General features: G+C 36.9%; 1 pseudogene; it reads left to right on the top strand.

The window, feature by feature from the left end:
• The first annotated feature begins 14,136 nt into the window (after positions 1 to 14,136).
• LOC148822749 (uncharacterized) lies at positions 14,137 to 15,049 on the top strand (annotated as a pseudogene).
• The last annotated feature ends 3,717 nt before the right edge of the window (positions 15,050 to 18,766 follow it).

The raw sequence follows: 18,766 nt of genomic DNA, 5'->3' as shown, positions 1-18,766 counted from the left end.
AAAAACAATTACTTTTTCTCAATGAAAACCGGTGTGTGTGTCTCTCTCTGCTGGATGTCTCTCTCTCTCTCTGCTGAATGAATAAAAGCATTTTATTAAAAACGCGTTTGCGTTTGTCTGGGTATTTACTTTGTAATCTGTGGTTTACATCTACTGTATTGCTTTGAGATGCCACTTTTAAAGGTGATATGTAAAATAAAGTTTTTTATTATTGTTATAGAGAAACATGATCAGATTTTCCCTGGTTCAGAAAAAAGACGATTAAAATCTGTAATCTTTTCACTTGTATGTCATCGGAAAATACAAGAAGTTTCTGCTTTGTGTAAGGATGGTATCAAAAAGTAATCTAAGTGGTGAGAAAGCTGTGCTCCTCAAAGCGCTTTACAGGATAAAAACAATAACAACAATACAGATGCAGCCATTCAAAATGCGCAGGCGATACCGCATTATTTTCCGGTACGCTGTACGCAGTCTACCGTGAGTTACCGGTAAATACCGCAAGTTACCGGTAAATACCGCTCGCAAAATAATAGTATCCAGAATTTCCGCAAGGTGGAGCTAATAAAGCTCAACCTCTCATGTTTGAGCTGTAGCCATCAAAGTCTTTAAAGAAGATATTACTAATAGTATTAATAATAAATGACCTTGGACAAGCTGTAAACTCAAAGTATTGCCCTGGTCCACATTCTTTTTTTCATTGACCGTCTTTGTAAAAGTAACACCACAGCATTTTGCAATCACGCATTTTTTTCCAATCATGCAAAGTACAGTAATTTTTGAGAATCGATTCACCATGCCTTTCACATGCTCATAAAAGAGATTGATTTAGGAACATAAACATATTACAGTATGCAAACTGTACTGTATACAGTATGTATATGTATATTTAATGTCTTAACTGTGCCCGTTTAAGTATTGAATATTTATATGGAATTTTACCACTGAAGGGAAATCTTAGTGCCTGAGCATAAAAAGAATAGGAGCATACTGCAACGCATGTGAAGGCCATAAACGATATTAATTTTGGAACATAAACATACAGTATATGGCTGGTCTTGGTACTTTAAAGAAAACATACACGAAACATGGTTTCATTATGACCAGAATCGGTCTTGAGATATTTTTAACTTGATTTACAGTATTTGAGAGGTATGTCTTGACACCGATACTACGTAAATACTGCTCACGTACTGTATATGTTTCTAGGTTTATATTATGCATTTCATACGGTCAAATTACTTTTGAGCAACTGATAAGAAGCGCGAAACGGTATGCCCAGGGCGTTTTAGTTTTGTTTTGTGCGGGGACTGCTTTAACTATATCGCCGTGGATTGATTAGAGATATCAAGTACATACAAGTCATTTTTTAAATGTTGTAGTTTGTCTTGTAAAACTGTTACGAGAACATCATCTGTCAACAATTACACAGGTTCTGTTTCCATATTGCGGATTTTGGTTACGTAATATTATTTTCTAATTTCACGTTGTGAATATATGATTTGGGCAAACAGAGCCGCAAAGAAGTACATTATGGGTTGTTGGTTTTTTTTGCAGTTTTATCTAGAACAAGCGATGCTTAAACCTTTGTCTGATTCTTGTGAAACTATCCACACGACAGTTACCTACAGTAGGAGTTGACTTCAGTGATGTCACTGATGGGATGTTTCTAAAAATCCATCCTCTGTAAAACGTCTTCTCTAGTTGTCCTGCATATGTATTCGCTAATGAAGCTGTGTGTTCTGAGCCTGGTTCTCTACATTTCTGTATGAACCAGCTTAGAGGGCTAAAGACAGCTTGTGTTTAAATTGAGTGTAAGGTAATTTATGCTTCTAAAGTCATGGTCAGCATTTATTATTGTACTGTGCTGTAAACTTGTTCTGTGCCTAATTACATTATTTTATAGCTTTATCAAATCTGTACATTGTCTGTCGATAATGTTTCTGTAGTGCTTTTTCAGCACTCTACATGTGACTGTGCCAGTGGTGCTGTGGGTTAGGTTCCTGACTCCCATGTCACATGGTCTGTGATCGAATCCCATGTAACTATGAGTTTTTTTTTTAACAAACATTTCTTTGAAAAACTGAAACGTTTCCCTTGGTCACAGATTAAATAAAACCTCACTCGCACCAAACAAATTTATATTTCTAAATATCACAATATGATCGGATTTAAGTCTTTTTAATAACAATGAATAGTCACCTATGCGTTACAAAATAAACATTTATATTGATTTGAATAGCGTTTTGATTTAAATCGTAAAGCGTGTTTAAATATATGTGTTTAAAGGCGATATACTGTATAAAAGCACTGATTCTTATGGAATGTGTTCCGCCGGGGATTCAAAAAATTTATTTTTTTTAATCGTGTATCTAAGGAAAATAGCAGTATAACTTTGTTCATGCACATCATTATACAGTATCTCATTTTGTATTTCTATAAAAAAAATCGTTTGCCCAGCCACTATTGTTGTTATTGTTTTTATCCTGTAAAGCGCTTTGAGGGGCACAGCTTTTTCACCACTTAGATTACTTTTTGACACCATCCTTACACAAAGCAGAAACTGATTGTATTTTCCGATGACATACTGTACAAGTGCAAAGATTACAGATTTTAATCGTCTTTTTTCTGAACCAGGGAAAATCTGATCATGTTTCTCTATAACAATAATAAAAAACTTTATTTTACATATCACCTTTAAAAGTGGCATCTCAAAGCAATACAGTAGATCGAAAAACAGTTAAAAGGGACCAAAGTAAATACCTGACAAACGCAAACGCGTTTTTAATAAAATGCTTTTATTCATTCAGCATTCAGATTTTCCCTGGTTCAGAAAAAAGACGATTAAAATCTGTAATCTTTCCACTTGTATGTCATTGGACATTAACCCCCCTCTCTGCGGGAGTGCTGGCTGTGACGAATTAAACCGTACTGTACTTACTAGTTAAAAGCTAGGCTCCTCAATGAAATCGCTTTAACATGCTAATGCGTTTGTGTAACAGTCCGGGCGTGGCAAGCTTCTAATGTCAACTAGACTCGATTGGAAGACAATGAACATATTCTAGCCCTAAATGAATTAATAGCAAACATGGTTTACATAAAAGACATTTTTCCAAGGAAGTTTATAATAATACGATCTATTGTTGAAATCTGAGCCTAAATAAAAAAGAAAAAGCATTTTCAGAGAGCAATTACGCTGTGTTTAATTGCTTCTTTTAATTGTGGAAAGCTTCTAATGTCAACTCGACTCGATTGGAAGACAATGAACATATTCTAGCCCTAAATGAATTAATAGCAAACATGGTTTACATAAAAGACATTTTTCCAAGAAAGTTCATAATAATACGATCTATAGTTGAAATCTGAGCCTAAATAAAAAGAAAAAGCATTTTCAGAGAGCAATTACGCTGTGTTTATGTAGAATAAGTGATTAGGTTTATGAGCAATCTAATTACTTATTAGTTTAAAACGCTATATAAAATAAAGTTTATTATTAATTTGCTGGACAGAGCGGTGAACACTATTATGCATAAGACAAAGATAACGATCCTGATCAGTTTAGAAATCTGTGTACGCTGTAAGGTTTTTACTTCTTAAACTTTTAAAATACACGTTTCGAATAGAAAGAAATCCTCTTCCTGGTACAGTATGTATAGCAAACCAGCACGTCTTTTTTCTCCAATCAGAGGGGTGTCAGATGGTGTCAGCCAATCACCATTCTGAAGCCCTACCGTAATCTCTGGTATGGGGAGACCCCAGAATTCTGTCCCATAGTTTAGATAGATGATAGATACTTTTATTGATCCCGTTAGGGAAATAAAGTAAATCATTTTCATTTTAGGAAATTATTAAACGCTCGGTTTAAAGCAAAGGAGATTGTCTGTTATAGTGGACATAAAAACAAGAGTTCGCTGGCATTATATCCTAGAAGACACAGACCAGCGCCAGACCGGGAGAATGCCTGCAGCGTAAAAGAAAATGCCTGATGAACTATTCTTTTAAGATGTGTAAAAAGAACTTAAGAGCTTACACAAAGACTCAAATTACAGTATGGAAAAACGAGTGTTAAGAAAAAACAGGGCATTTGATTTCTCGTTACCTTATATTTATTTTAAAAAATGCTTTTATTTATTCACATTCTGACAGTGAAAGACAGAACAAAAGCATCTGTGAAATCATATTCCTGAATGTCACCCACTGTGCTCAAAAATCTTAGGAAGAACACAAAACAGCCTGTTAACAGCTTGTTTTTTGCCTAATCTGTCTGCTGCTAAAAAATCACGCCCAATAAAGTGAAGGCTATGAAAACATTTGTCAGTCTGTCTGTTGGGGGAAGGGGGGACTGTCTTTCATTGAAGGTATAGAATAGGTTTGTCTATTCTATTCTGAGAATGTAGGGGGGGAGGAAAAGTGTCATTTTTTTCACTGACAGACAAAGTGGTGTTGTGTTAAAAACTACAGTGTGCTTAGGAGCTGTTCAGCAGGTTTAATTCAAAACACTTTATTCAGTGGGGCAATCTAACAGATGCCTCAAGCCTTAAAATGAAATTGTGTATATATTGTAATTAGAATCAAGAATAACAAAGCGGTATTAAAAATACCACTGAAACAATAATAATGTGTCTGGTCATTATTAACAGTATTAATTTAATAATAATAATAATAATAATAATAATAATAATAATTTCAAGCTTCTTGTACCTTTTTCAGAGTCAATTTTTTCTTCGGTTTTCAACCGCGGTAAAGTTCTAAAACGCTTTTGGCACGCCAACGTTTTTACGAGACCTCATCGAGTTACAAGACCACTTGAGTTCAGGTAGATTGCCAGGTGAAAGGATTTGTGCTCTCTCTCTCTCTGCGATCCGGGTGTTAATAAAATATGTTTACAAAGAAAGTGGAATACAGTAATAGTACCAGCTATATAGATACATATATTTAGATATTTAGATCCTTAAATTAATATCATTATTAAATTCTTTAGATACGTGATTCCATATTATATTCCCTATTATAAAACGGATAATTGCGGTCCTGAAATCTGATTGGCTGACACACTTTCAAAGCCATGCTATATTCTCTGATATACGCACACCCTGGAATTTTGACTTCTTACTGTGTGATAAAGAAATTTTGAAGACTACTTCTTAGCGTAGATGATAAACCGTAGATAAAAAAGCTTGGATTCTCATGTATCTAATACACAAATCTTTTTCTGCTGTCTTTGTTGCGCTCTTGAGGATCCTTGTGATATTTTGAGCTCTCGTTGAATGATAAGTGTCACATAGTTTAAATCATTTTCATTCTTAGAAATTATGAAAGGCTCGGTTAAAACCAAGGGAGATTATGTCTGTTATAGTGGACATAAAAACTAGAGTTCGCTGCGGCGTTATTGGAAACACAATTTTAACAACAAATTGCTGGTGTTATAACCTAGAAGGCACTGAGACCAGCACCAGTGGGAGCACTCCCGCAGAGACAAAGAAAATGCCTGACGAACTAGGGATTGGACAGTTTTTCAGTGCTTATTCAAATAAATGTGCTAAAGAAATAAACAAAAAACAAGTTTATTCCTTTATCATATTGGCTAGATAATGTCCTCTCTTTGCTAGTTAATGTCACTTGTGGCTGTGTTTCTGCGTTGCGTTGCAACGAGGGACTATATTCTCAGGCGGAGGAACGTGAACAGCTTAATTTTCATGTTAAATAAATTTTTTAATTAAAATTCATTCTATACAGCAATCGCATATTTGGGGACCGTTTTATAAAAGCAATAAGGCACTCGAGGCCTGTGCTATATCGTGGATATAGTCACAGTTAAAAGGGTTGCTGGCCCTCTGCAATAAATGACTTAGCTTCAAACATGTTGTGATATTTAGAAATATAAAAAATGTCAATATACAGTAGTGTCCATAATATTTGCTATTTTAGTTTTCAAAGAAATGTTTATTTGTTAAAAGAAAACTCATGGCAATAGCTGGATTTGAACACCCAACATTAGCCTTAGAAGTTAGTCACTTAAGCCATCACACCATAGACACAATCATGCACTAAAGAGGGAAACAGAAGTACACATATCAATGGAAAGTCATATACTACTGTTTGTGCAACAGTACATGAATATAATTATATCATTATTAATTTCTTTAGATACGGGATTCCATATTATATTTCCTATTATTCAAATTCTAAAAGTATGCTTTTGTTTACTCCGATAATGAGTGTATTCGCATAAAAGGTTAAAACGATCAATTTTCACAAAGTATATAAACGTACAGTAATATGGTCAGAAGGAGCACATAAAAACGTTTCCTAAATAACCACATGTAAAACTTTGATGCTTAAAATGTTTAGGAAGAAATGGAATACTGCTATGTATGTTTTCTTTAAACTACCAATACCAGCAATATACAGGTTACATAATATTTTTATGTTCCTAAATTAATATTGTTTGTGACATTCAGATGCATTATGCTCCACTTCTTTTTATGCTCAGCTATTAAAATTTCCCTTTAGTTGTGAAATTCAATATAAATATTCAATACTAAGTGGATTAGAACGTGCACAGTAAAGAGATTAAATGATTAAATCTTTCCACTACTGACCAACACACCACGAGTGCCCCTGTCGGTCATTTTGGCCAGCTAATGACGTACGGTGGTATGACATAGGTAGTTGCGTGCAGTACGGGTTTGTACCGCGCACTTTGAAGGGCTGTATTTGAGTATTTGAGTCTCAAAGTGCTGGACTACCTCCCAGATATTCTTTGTCCATGTGGTGCAATCAAGTGCCATAGTCTCCCAGGAGATGGTATTGATGTTCTGTTTCTTCAAGCTTGCATTTATCATTTCTTTGAAAAGCTTCTTCTGGCCTAATCTGATTAAATTTCCTTGGCTAAGCTAGGACAACCTATTTTGTGAGTCTGGAGTCTGACATCTGGATGACAAGATCAATTTAAAGGAGCAGATGGCAGATGATTATACAGTAGCTTCAGTGCTTGTGATGTTTCCCTGGGAGAGAACACTGATATTGGTGCATTTGACCACCCATTTGGTAAACATAAAATCTTCTGCAAACAGCATTGGTTGTATTGCTCAGTCATTTTAAGTGTCTCCTATTTGCTGTCCATGTTACAAACACATACAGTAAATTTGGAATGATGACTGCAGTGTAGATTTTCAGTTTGGTTTCAGTGTTATTGCCATTGTCATAGGAATACCCACTTCCTAAGTTGACTAAAATCTGGGTTTTCAAATTTCAGTCATGATGTTGCTTATTTCATCATTACCAGCTGCAGTCTCACCAGGAGCTTTCTGTGGAGCACAGTTCTCAGAAATGTCAAAAAAAGAACTTGGGTGATAATACAACCATATTTGTCCCCTGCCCAGACTTCAGAGGCCACTGTAAAGTATTTACTAGTGAGATTGCTGCATACATATCTTCTTGAAGCAGGTGAAGGATGCTAATGAATTTTGGCAGACATCCATACATCAGGAAGATCCTCAGAGTGCTTCACTAACAGAGTCAAATGACTTTGGCAAGTCAAAAAATGCTAAGTAGAGAGGTTGTTGTTACTCCCAACATTTTTCTTGTAATTGTGTCCTTAAAGATCATGTCAACCATGCCCCCTGAGGGTCTGAGCCCACACTTGGATTCTGGGACATATCCTTTAGCATGAGAAATGAGAAAAATTCATGAACATCCCTGTAAGAAGTGGTTCAAGTAGGTACTGTAGCTGCGTCAGCAAGCATAAGCTGCGAAAGATAAGTTAAAGGTTTATTACATGCTGAAAGGAAAAGAAAAGAGACACAATGATTTGGCTGTGGAGCCTTCTTCACACACACCTGAAGAAGGCTCCATACAGAAAACTTTGTGTCTCTTTTCTTTTAAATAAACCAGAATAAACCAGAAGTGGTTATGTTACTGTAACACAATTTTTCCTCATTGGAGTTGTAGAGATCCACACACCCTGGGACTTAAATACATATTTAAGATAAGATCACTTTATTAGCCGTATACAGTTTCTTACATTAGGAATTCATGTTTTCACATATCCCAATTTGCTCTCCATGAGACACACAGATGGGGAGAGAGAAGCTTGGGGTTAGAGTGCAGGGTCAGCCATTGTACAGCACCCCTGGAGCAGTTGGGGGTAAGGGCCTTGCTGAGAGGCCCAATGGAGTAGGATTCTGCTGCCAGCCATGGGATTTGAACCAGCAACCTTCCAGCCACAGGTGCAGATTCTTAGCCAAAAGGCCACCGCTCTGCCCTTTGAACCCTTTAGTTTAAACTAGTTAGTTTAGTTAGTTTAAACTTTTTAGTTCCTTAACATATAGGAGTTGCTTTTAACTACTGCATTGTAACTAACGTAAAATATCCAATCCCTGAGTATACCAGAAAATAACTTGAAAAGGTTCCAACCAAGCAATTTATTCATTTATTTAAGTATTCATGTAAGTAAAGAACGCAGCTGCAATGAAAAGCTTTGTGGCTCCCCAAGACTAGAATTGGGAATGCCTGACAAAACACAAAATACTGTAGGTTTGCAATGAATACTGTAAACATAAGGTGAATATGTTTGAATCTGACAGAATATAGGGTTGAGTAAAAGCTAACCACACCAATAGTTTCTCAAAATGACTGGGAAGTTTGGGATCAGCCTCACACTGTATTTTTTCATTATCAATTGTCATGTCAAAAGTGTTTGTCATTACTCTTAGCCTTTCTAGAGCTGTCTATATGTATATGTGTGTAGCTAAATGTGTGAAAGGGTAATTTAGAATTAGAATTTAGAGGGGTTATTACATAATCTTTAGCTATTGTGGATCTAAACTGAAATTTTCACAATAATAATAGTAATTATTATTATTGTTGTTGTTGTTGTTGTTATTATTTTCTTCGTGAAAATGAAAACATATTAAAAATATTTGTCTCTACTTCATATTTTTTCATAGATTCAGGTTTACCCTCTTGGGTCAATTAAATATTGTTTGTATTGAAAATATTTTAAAGGAGTAAAAGCATTGGACAAATTTCCTGACTGGTGTCTCTTGATGATCAGTGTTTGTTGTAGGATAATTAGGCTCATAAAAGAGCTATGAACATTCCATCAGCCTGTGTCACTTTTGACTTTAGTGTTTTGAGTCTGCAATTGAAAGTTTAAATGAAAGTCAAAGAACTTTCAGTTAAAGAAAAGGAGGCAATTTTGAAGCTGAGTGAAAAACACAATCAGAACCATATCACATAAATTGGACATGCCAAAATGAACAATGTGGAATAGACTGAAGAAACCACAGGTATAATTTCCACTCAGCCAGGCCCTGGTCTGCCAAGAAAAATATCTGTAGCTGATGACAGAGAAATTAACAGAGCTGTCCAGCAAAATCCTAAAACTACTGTCACTGAAATCACCAACAACCTCTGTAGCACAGGTTTAAAGGTATCAAAACTCCTAGACAACTGAGACAGCATAATTACAAAGAGTACTCCACAAGATGTAAACCTCTCATGAGCACCCAGAGCAGAAAAGGCAGATCAGAAATTGCTTTGAACTACAAAGATGAGCCAGAAAGCTCTATGGTCAGAAGAAACCAAGATATACCTTTAACAAAATGATGGAACAGCCAAAGTCTCACTTGTCTTTATTAAATAATGTAAATAATGATGGCAAAGTCAGAAGAATTTTGAAGTTTACAGAAATATTTTGTCATCTTATGTAGAAGAAAATGGTTTAATACTTATTGGGGATCACTAGAACATGAAGCATGACAATGAGCATGAATAACTTAATGGAGTTATTGTATCAAATGAATATATATTTTTGGTCAGTGATCAAATATATCCATGAGGTAAACCAAAAATAAAATGCATAGAATAATGCACTTATAATTAATATGAATTTCATGATCAATAAAACCCTATTTTTTAATAGAAAACCATTTAAAAATTGATTTTTCTGCCCCAATATTTTTATACAGGCCACTGAATAAAACAACATCAGTCACATTAAGAAATGAAGAACAAACTGTGGAAATCATAAACAGGAAAAACAATAGACAGGGTGAAAGAAAGTCTATTCACTTTTGAGAATTTTATGGTCATATACTTTATAATATACCATAATCTTTCATATGGGCTTATTTCATGTTTACTTCAGATCTCATAAGTGAGTCACATTTTTGGTTTGTTCTCTCTCTGACTCAATATATTATTTTTTTTATATATACTGTAATATGTAACATTGCCCTTGCCCTATGGGTGGAGCACTGAACCAACACAAAATCAGTACAGAAGGCAACCACTGAATGTTGACTCTGAGGTTAGATATCAACTTCTAAAAATTCAATATCACTACTCTGGGAAATTAAAGTGAGTTAAACAAGTAAAAAACACAAATATTAAAACATTTCCTAATTAATACTATTACTTCTTTACTACGGCAGAAAAGACAATTCAGAACAAAATGATAACCTGGAGACCCACATGTACTATAGAACAGTATCTATAAATCTAGACATTTACTGGAGTGATCCACATGACGTTTCTTACTCAATGGTACAACAGCATCATCACACCCAGAATCTGGTCCCACATTTCTACAGTTCTGAATTTTATTATTAATAATAATAATAATTGCTTACACTTATATAGCTCTTTTTTAAACACTCCATTCAAAGTGCTTTACAAGTAATGGGGACTCCCCTCCACCACCACCAATGTGCAGCATCCACCTGGATGATGCGACGGCAGCCATAGTGTGCCAGAACGCTCATCAGCTATCAGTGGGGAGGAGAGCAGAGTAATGAAGCCAATTCATAGATGGGGATTATTAGGAAGCCATGATTGGTAAGGGCCAATGGGAAATTTGGCCAGGGCACTGGGGTTACACCCCTACTCTTTTTGAGAAACGCCCTGGGATTTTTAATGACCACAGAGAGTCAGGACCTCAGTTTTACGTCTCATCCGAAGGACAGCGCCTGTTTATAGTGTAGTGTCCCAGTCACTATACTGGGGCATTAGGACCCACATGGACCACAGGGTGAGTGCCCCCTGCTGGCCCCACTAACACCTCTTCCAGCAGCAACCTTAGTTTTTCCCAGGTCTCCCATCCAGGTACTGACCAGGCTCACACCTGCTTAGCTTCAGTAAGTTGCCAGTTGTGAGTTGCAGAGTGATATATATATTACAGAGCTTAATATAATATATATATATTATAGAGCTTTAGGTACTACTTTAGGATGCTATTGTATGCCGACGATGTTATGATAGCAAGTGAAATGCGACACGGCCTCGAACAGGAAGTACAGGAGTGGAAGACGCACCTTGATTCGGGATGAAACTGAACATCAAGAAGACGGAGTACCTGGAATGCAGTGATCAAACCGATGGCATAATCCCAGCTGGTGAGGTCCAACTGAACAAAGTGACCCAGTTCAAGTACCTAGACTCATGTGTCAACTCCGACTGCACTACCCTCCAAGACGCGAGTCAGCGCCGCTTGGATGAAATGGCAGCAGGTCACTGGAGTACTGTGCGACAAGAAGATCCTTTTGCGCCCAAAATCCAAAGTCTACCACTCAGTAGTCAGACCAGTGGCCTTATAAGGAACTGAATGCTGGCCAACGACAAAGAAACATGAACAGGTACTCCATACGATGGAAATGAAGATGCTGCGATGGACCCTCGGCTTGACAAGACTAGACCATGTCATGAATGAAGAAGTGCGAAAAACACTCAGTCGCCCCAATCACTGAGAAAATGAGGGAATCGCGCCTGCGATGGAATGGACATGTGCTCCGCAGCAATGACACATCAGTGGCAAAGACCGCCCTCGAATTGATTGTGGAAGGCCGCCGGCCCCGTGGTCAACCATTTACGCGCTGGCTAGATTGGCTGAAAGATGACATGCACCACGCAAAAGTCACCTGCCGTATAATGTTACTATGCTTTCAGCCTGGGCTGTCTTGTTTTGGTTTCTCCTCATAATCCTTTAATCCTGATTGTGCTCTCACATATCTTCATGCACTACTATCTCTCAGTCTTCCTGGGTATGCTCAAATCTCTTTAAATTGAACTTTAAAAATCAGACCTAATCTATGATATAATTCCATCACCCCCATTCTTTCCTATTGTCTTTCTCATGGCGTGTTCAAATTCACCTGAAGAACGTGTTGTGTTTCTTTTCTTGTATTTTCAGCATGGAATAAACCTTTACTGGTTCCTTCTTATGACATGTCTAATTACAAACTACTATGGTCATTTTCTAAAATATACAGGATCTTATTGTACTACCATTAGAGATAATCAATTTATGCTCCTTAACAGTTACTGTATTTGTAATAGCGTAAATTTATTGTTATACCATGCAATTTTTGTGCTATTCTTTTGTGCAAATTGTGACACTACACCACTACACTATACACTACACCCCTACATACACTGACTTACAGTGCAACACAGGAAAAACAACATGTATTTGCTTTTATGTGATTCTTTGTGTAGTCTAATGTCATATTTCAGTCATAACCAAGACCTCTAATTTTTGTTTCCTTAAGAATCTTTCTCCAAACAACAAAGTTTTCTAGGACTGGTAATTCTGAACACACACTACAGTATGATGAAAAGCTAATTAGAATTTTTAGGCAAAGTGAATTTTGGTTTCAGTTCAATAGATGGCACCTGTATTCAGATATTGAAAAAATCTGGCTCTTTTGAAAAACTTTCACTCTCAATACATTTGTGCTCTGGAGTTCCAGATTTTGCACAAGATTCACACATACTGGAAAACTTGGCTTACTTAAAAGTAAGTTATTTTTTTTTTGCTGTTGATTATTCTGAGGTGGGTTTTCTCAGCTAATTCTTGTTTTTTCTACAGTTATTTCTAAATATTGTAAGGAAGATATTTTTCAAATGAATCAAAGTTAATACAGATACTCAAAAATGTTTTCAAAAAGGCTTATTTTGCCATGGTGAGTTTGACACCAATTTTAGCTGGGGTCGACTCCTGCCTGATCAGTAATTGTTGGCCAATAACTTATTGCTTTAGCAAAGGTTCTAGTTTGGACAATTGCTGTTCAGTTATTTGTAAATAAGCTTTATAAGCTGTAACAGAATGTGGGGCAAGATTATAGAAGGGACATATAGTGGGCCAAGAGTTTTTATAAGCCTCTGCTCATTATTGAAGTTTCCTTTGATCTGTTCCCATGAAGACACTACATATCCTGATAGATAATTATTAATTATTTATAATTATTTATTTAATAAATGTTGTTATTGTGTCATATTGTTCACAAGTATGGCATAAGCTTTCATTTCTGTAGGGATAATAAATACATTTCTGTTCACACAGTCTTCACACTATCCACCCTGCCACAAAACCTCTTACATCTTAACACTGTAAAGGACAAAGGTGTATTGATGAGTTGTTGTTATCAAATCTTCTAAGTGTTTTAACCTTAGTTGTGCTAATGATAAATTCTCCTGGAATTTTGGGGTTAGAATGACTGATTACAACAGTGAACATTATATACCCACACCTTTGCACTCCTCAGACCCATACAAGATTGACCTCTCAACCCATAGCTGATTTTATAAGTCAAACAGCACTTTCAAATCCTTAAAACTCACTTTTATTGTCATGCACTTTATAGCATTTTAATTATAGTTAATTTATTATTTTATATATACATATGTTTCTATCTTTGTTTGATTTCTATCTAATTGTTTGATTATGAGATGCCTTGAAATTATGTACCACAAAAAGTATGTAAAATAAAGGTTATTATTTTAAAATGTAATCATTGCTTAAATATCACATTGGATTATTTTTTAGTTTAGGGTCACACTTTAGTTTAAGGAATGTAAAACTGCACATGAACATAAAATAATCCATCTGAACATATTTTAGGTGGAACACCTTCTGCAAATAAGCTCAGGATACACTTCACAGTCATTCCATAAAAGAGAAAAAAATCCTATTAAATCGATATACACACTTTTAATCTATGGTAAAAGTAATTTATAAGTAATTTGTGGTTCTTAGCAGGCCATTATTCTAGGTCAATAATTTAATTTATCGTTCTTTAAGTTACTTTGCCTTCAGGCTGCTTAACTATCACAACACAATCAATAATCAGCCTATAAGCTACCATTTTCTCCCTCAAAAAACAGATTATCCTTTCTGACAACAACATCAAAGAGGCTAAGGAATTTCTATGGCAGACAGCTCCACATCATCTTCCCTTTATTACTAACCTCATTAGATCTCTCAACTCTAAACTCTACCAGTTTCTCACCACAGAGAAGGACTCAAAAAACTCAAAAAAGTCATTTTCTACAGAAGAAAACCATCAACACCCCAAACACCTTCACCAATCCTAAACTTGTTGTCACTATACCTTCTGACCTTTCCCTTTCACAGGATGAGCGATCCCTCCTTAGCAAAGGCCTCAGTTTTGTACCAGTTCCCAGGAAGCTGGACATCCCCCAAAGCCATGTTGACCTTAACCGCTTTTACCGCAGGATCCGTCTCAGAGCACATTTTGCTGACGATTCCTCCTCACAGGCAGCTGACAACAATCTGGTTATTGATGTCATTAACAACATTAATCCCAAACAGAGCTGTTGGACTCCCCCCTCTGGCCGTTTTCCACCAGTCGATTATTTCATTAACCAATGCACCAATCAAGCTCCCAAGACACTCTCTATACCCAGTAAACACAGGTCCAAACTCACCCAAGGAGAAATTCAGGTGCTCCAGTCTCTACGCAACAGAGATGATATCGTCATTAAACCAGCGGACAAAGGAGGCGCTGTTGTGGTGTGGCGTAAGGACCTATATATCTTTGAAGCCTCTAGACAACTAACTGACACTTCTGCCTACCTCCCTCTCCAACAGGACCCTACCACTGACTACCAAAAGGAAGTGGTATCCACCATCTCCCTTCTTATCAGCAGTTAGGAGCTCCCTCAGGAGGCGAACTGTCTCATCATTGAACATCCGCAGGTATCTCAATTTTACCTCCTCCCCAAAATCCACAAACCGGACACCCCTTGACACCCCATCGAATCAGTATGCAACTGTCCGACTACTTACATCTCTGCCTTTCTCGACAGCATCATGAGACCGCTGGTTGAAGGTCTTCCCTCATGCATCAAGGACACCAACCACACGCTCCAACTTTTTAATGATTTCCAATTTCAGGGCCCTGAATGCTACATTTTTACCATGGACATCACATCTGTTTACACCGTCATTCCCCATAATGATGGCCTTACAGCCCTCAAGCACATGCTGGACAAACGCACAGTGCTTGATCCACCCACCCACACCCTGGTACGCCTTGCAGAATTGGTCCTCACATTGAATGCATTCTCATTCAATAACTTCTTTTACCAACAGGTGAGTGGAGTTGCCATGGGCACCAGAATGGGACCCAGCTATGCCAATATTTTTGTTGGCCGGGTAGAAGAACGCTCCTTCACTTCCTACATTGGCTATGTCCCTGACCTCTACAAACAATACATTGACGACTGCGTTGGTGCCGCCACATGCTCCAACGACCAGCTTGAGTGCTCTCTGCATTATTTCACCAACTTCCACCCATCCCTCAAATATACGGTTAACATATCTTCCACTACTCTTCCGTTTCCAGACATCAACTTCTCCATCATCTAGCCCTGATCCTCCACTTCGGTTTATTACAAACCCATGGATTCACACAGCTATCTCCTGTATAGCTCAATTCACCCCAAACATACTAAAAACTCTCTCCCTTTTTCACAGTTCCTTCGGCTACGACGATTATGCAGCGACTACATCAACTTCCAGAACAAAGCCCTCAAAATGTACTCCTTTTTCATCAACAGAGGATACCCCAGCAGTGTTATTGACAGGGCCCTTGCCCGAGCCAAAAACCCCCAGGAACCCCCACCTGTAACAACCGCATTCCTTTGGTGCTTCCCTACCACCCTAACACACTTCCTATCCCCACTCCCATGGATGTAGACAGGAGTAGGTCTGACCTTTTTCCTCCTGAAATCTACCACCAATTCCTTTGTCTTTGTTACATTCAATTGCAAGTGGTTCTCCCCACACCACTCCACAAAGCTGCTGACCAGTCCTCTGTTCTCCTCCTCCTGCCCACCCTTGATACATCCCACAATTGCAGAGTCATCTGAGAACTTCTGCAGGTGGCATGACTTTGAGTTGTACTTAAAGTCCGAAGTATAGAGGGTGAAGAGGAACGGAGAAAGAACCATCCCCTGAGGAGCCCCTGTGTTACTCACTACCTGTTCAGATACACAGTTCTGAAGTCTCACAGACTGCAGTTTAGAACTCAATTGTTGTTATTTGGTCAGCAATATTCCTATACCCATTGCCCATGGTAGATGTTTGGGATATAGCCTTAGCTGTCCTCCCCAACAATGACTATTTACACAGAAACCTCAAGGAACTGGGCTTGAGCTCTTCAATATGAATGACACTGAACCATTGAAATACAGTACAGCTTTTAAAGATAATAATTCAACCTGATGCGTTTAATACTAGTCTGATTAAATTGAACTCATTCACAGATATGTTTGTTGTTTATTGGACTATACAATATTATTATCCACTATTTATTGTGAATAGTAAATAAAAAGTTACAATACCCTTAAGATTTACAAATAACCATATTTTTATATGCTCAACTGATTTGGAATTGCTTCTTATTTCTACATCTCAATTCCCAGCATTGGCCACTATACACACAATGGGAGAATGGCTAAAAGCCAACAGGTTCTTCTGACTCACTGTCAGGCTGTGCAAGAGGATTAGAGTTGATTGGGAGAGGTACCAATCCAAACCTGCAGACCCTGAAAAATTACTGTTGCTTTTAGGGGCCAAGAGAGCACTTGACTGACTACTCCTAAACCTACTCTGCTGACACTGATCAGCATTGAAGGATCAAACATTTATTTCTCTTATTTATTAATTTGCTTTTACTGTGTAAATAATTTACTAGCATCATTTTACTAACTATCCTGCTAGAATTATGGAAAATTACTAACTGCAACTTAAGTGTGAGCTTGCTATGCGCCTGGAACATGAAGGGCAGAGCAAGCTTCAGGCTGCCTGACCAGAACTGAGAGCCCCTGATATCTGATTAAGTCATAATGAACAAAATCTAGAAGTACATAATGTCTGCTTAAACAATAATTAAAGGAACCCAAGAATATTCTTACAGTTGATCACATACTTTTGGCTTTACACCATATATAGCATGGAATTGTACTGGAACTCTTCTGGGTGGGTTTTCTGTTTGTGATTTTGTATAATAAGCATTCTTTTGTATCAATTAATTTGAGTCAGTGCTTCATCGGCTTTGGCTCTCATGTGCACACGTAATAAAGCTGATGCCTGCTTCATACACACCCGGATCGTGTCTCCTTTGTTGGAGACAACAGCATGCATCACCATACTAATCAGCTAATTACTTGACTCAGGCTGAAACCTGTAACATCTGGATAAATGAATCTAAAAAGGGCTCAGAGGAGTGTCGTTACTAGATGTGCTACTTGGGAACCCCTAATGTTTTGAACAAATATGAAATATTTCCTTTTCTGCTTGGTTTTTCCTACAATTGTCATGTTGACTAACTCAGAAACCTTTTCTTTGATTGCCTACTCCTGTCTTTCCCACCAAACTATAAGAAGTGGGGAAACAATTAAATGTAAGATTGTAGGGGAGAGCATTACTGTTTCTGTTAGTTTAAGACTAGTAAATACCTATAGAGGCATTGTAGATCACTGCCAACAGTTCTTCGCAGATTAATTTAAAAAACAATTAAACATCAGACTAACACTGAAATATTATTTTTAAAAGTGATAACTTGTTTCTAACCGTTTGTACTGTTTCAGTTGTAACTACAGTACAACACTCTGCCCATTGTGACCATAATGTGGGAGGAGATGATTAATTTATCCCAAACTTTAGTATTTACCTTTAAAAATAAATGCAGGGACCATGATAATAAAAGAAAATTCAAACAGAAACAGACTTCATCCTTATTGTGTTGGGTATACAGGAAACCAAACTATAAGTAATAAATGTTTAGTATTATGTGTAATAACGTTTGTGTTAAAAACATCATAATGGCAAATTGCAAGTCTACATGCTCAATGCTGCATTGTTCTTTTTGATCTATATTTATATAGTTTTAGATTGAAAAGGTGTCAATCAAATTTAAATCAGGAGATTTAAATGTAATGCTTTACAGTTACAGTGTTTTTAAAACACTGTTCTCAGTAAATGATATTGGAAATCTGGAAAGTGTCCATTAGTGTAGCCAAAATATTCCCAAATCTATATTTTTCAAAAACTTTCAAAGGGTAAATAAGTTGAATTACTTTGTGCTGGAAAAAGGAAGGATATAGTCATAATCTTATATAAAAAATGTAATTTTGTAGGGTTTAAGATTCGTGAGTCAGCTTTGTGAACATTGCATCTAATAAGGAGTATTTTGAAAACTGTTACTTTCACATATTCTGAGCACAACTGTCAGTCAGCAGTTCATTTGCACACTTCAACTATTTAATTGCTTCTTGTTCTAATGCATGCTGAAGATTTTCTGACTGATCCCTATAGCAAGCACAATCTGTAACAATAAGGAAGATGGAAAATGCAGCTAAAAGCAAGAACAAAATCTAAACTCTCATGGGTGTCCTAAGCTTAAATGGTCCAGATACCAAATTATAAAGGATGTGAGCATATTGGAAATAATGGTGTTAA

This window comes from Atractosteus spatula, chromosome 12 (genome assembly GCF_055471065.1).
Source record: "Atractosteus spatula isolate fAtrSpa1 chromosome 12, fAtrSpa1.hap1, whole genome shotgun sequence".
NCBI classification, from domain to species: domain Eukaryota; kingdom Metazoa; phylum Chordata; class Actinopteri; order Semionotiformes; family Lepisosteidae; genus Atractosteus; species Atractosteus spatula.
This window is presented reverse-complemented; position numbering and strand designations above follow the sequence as displayed.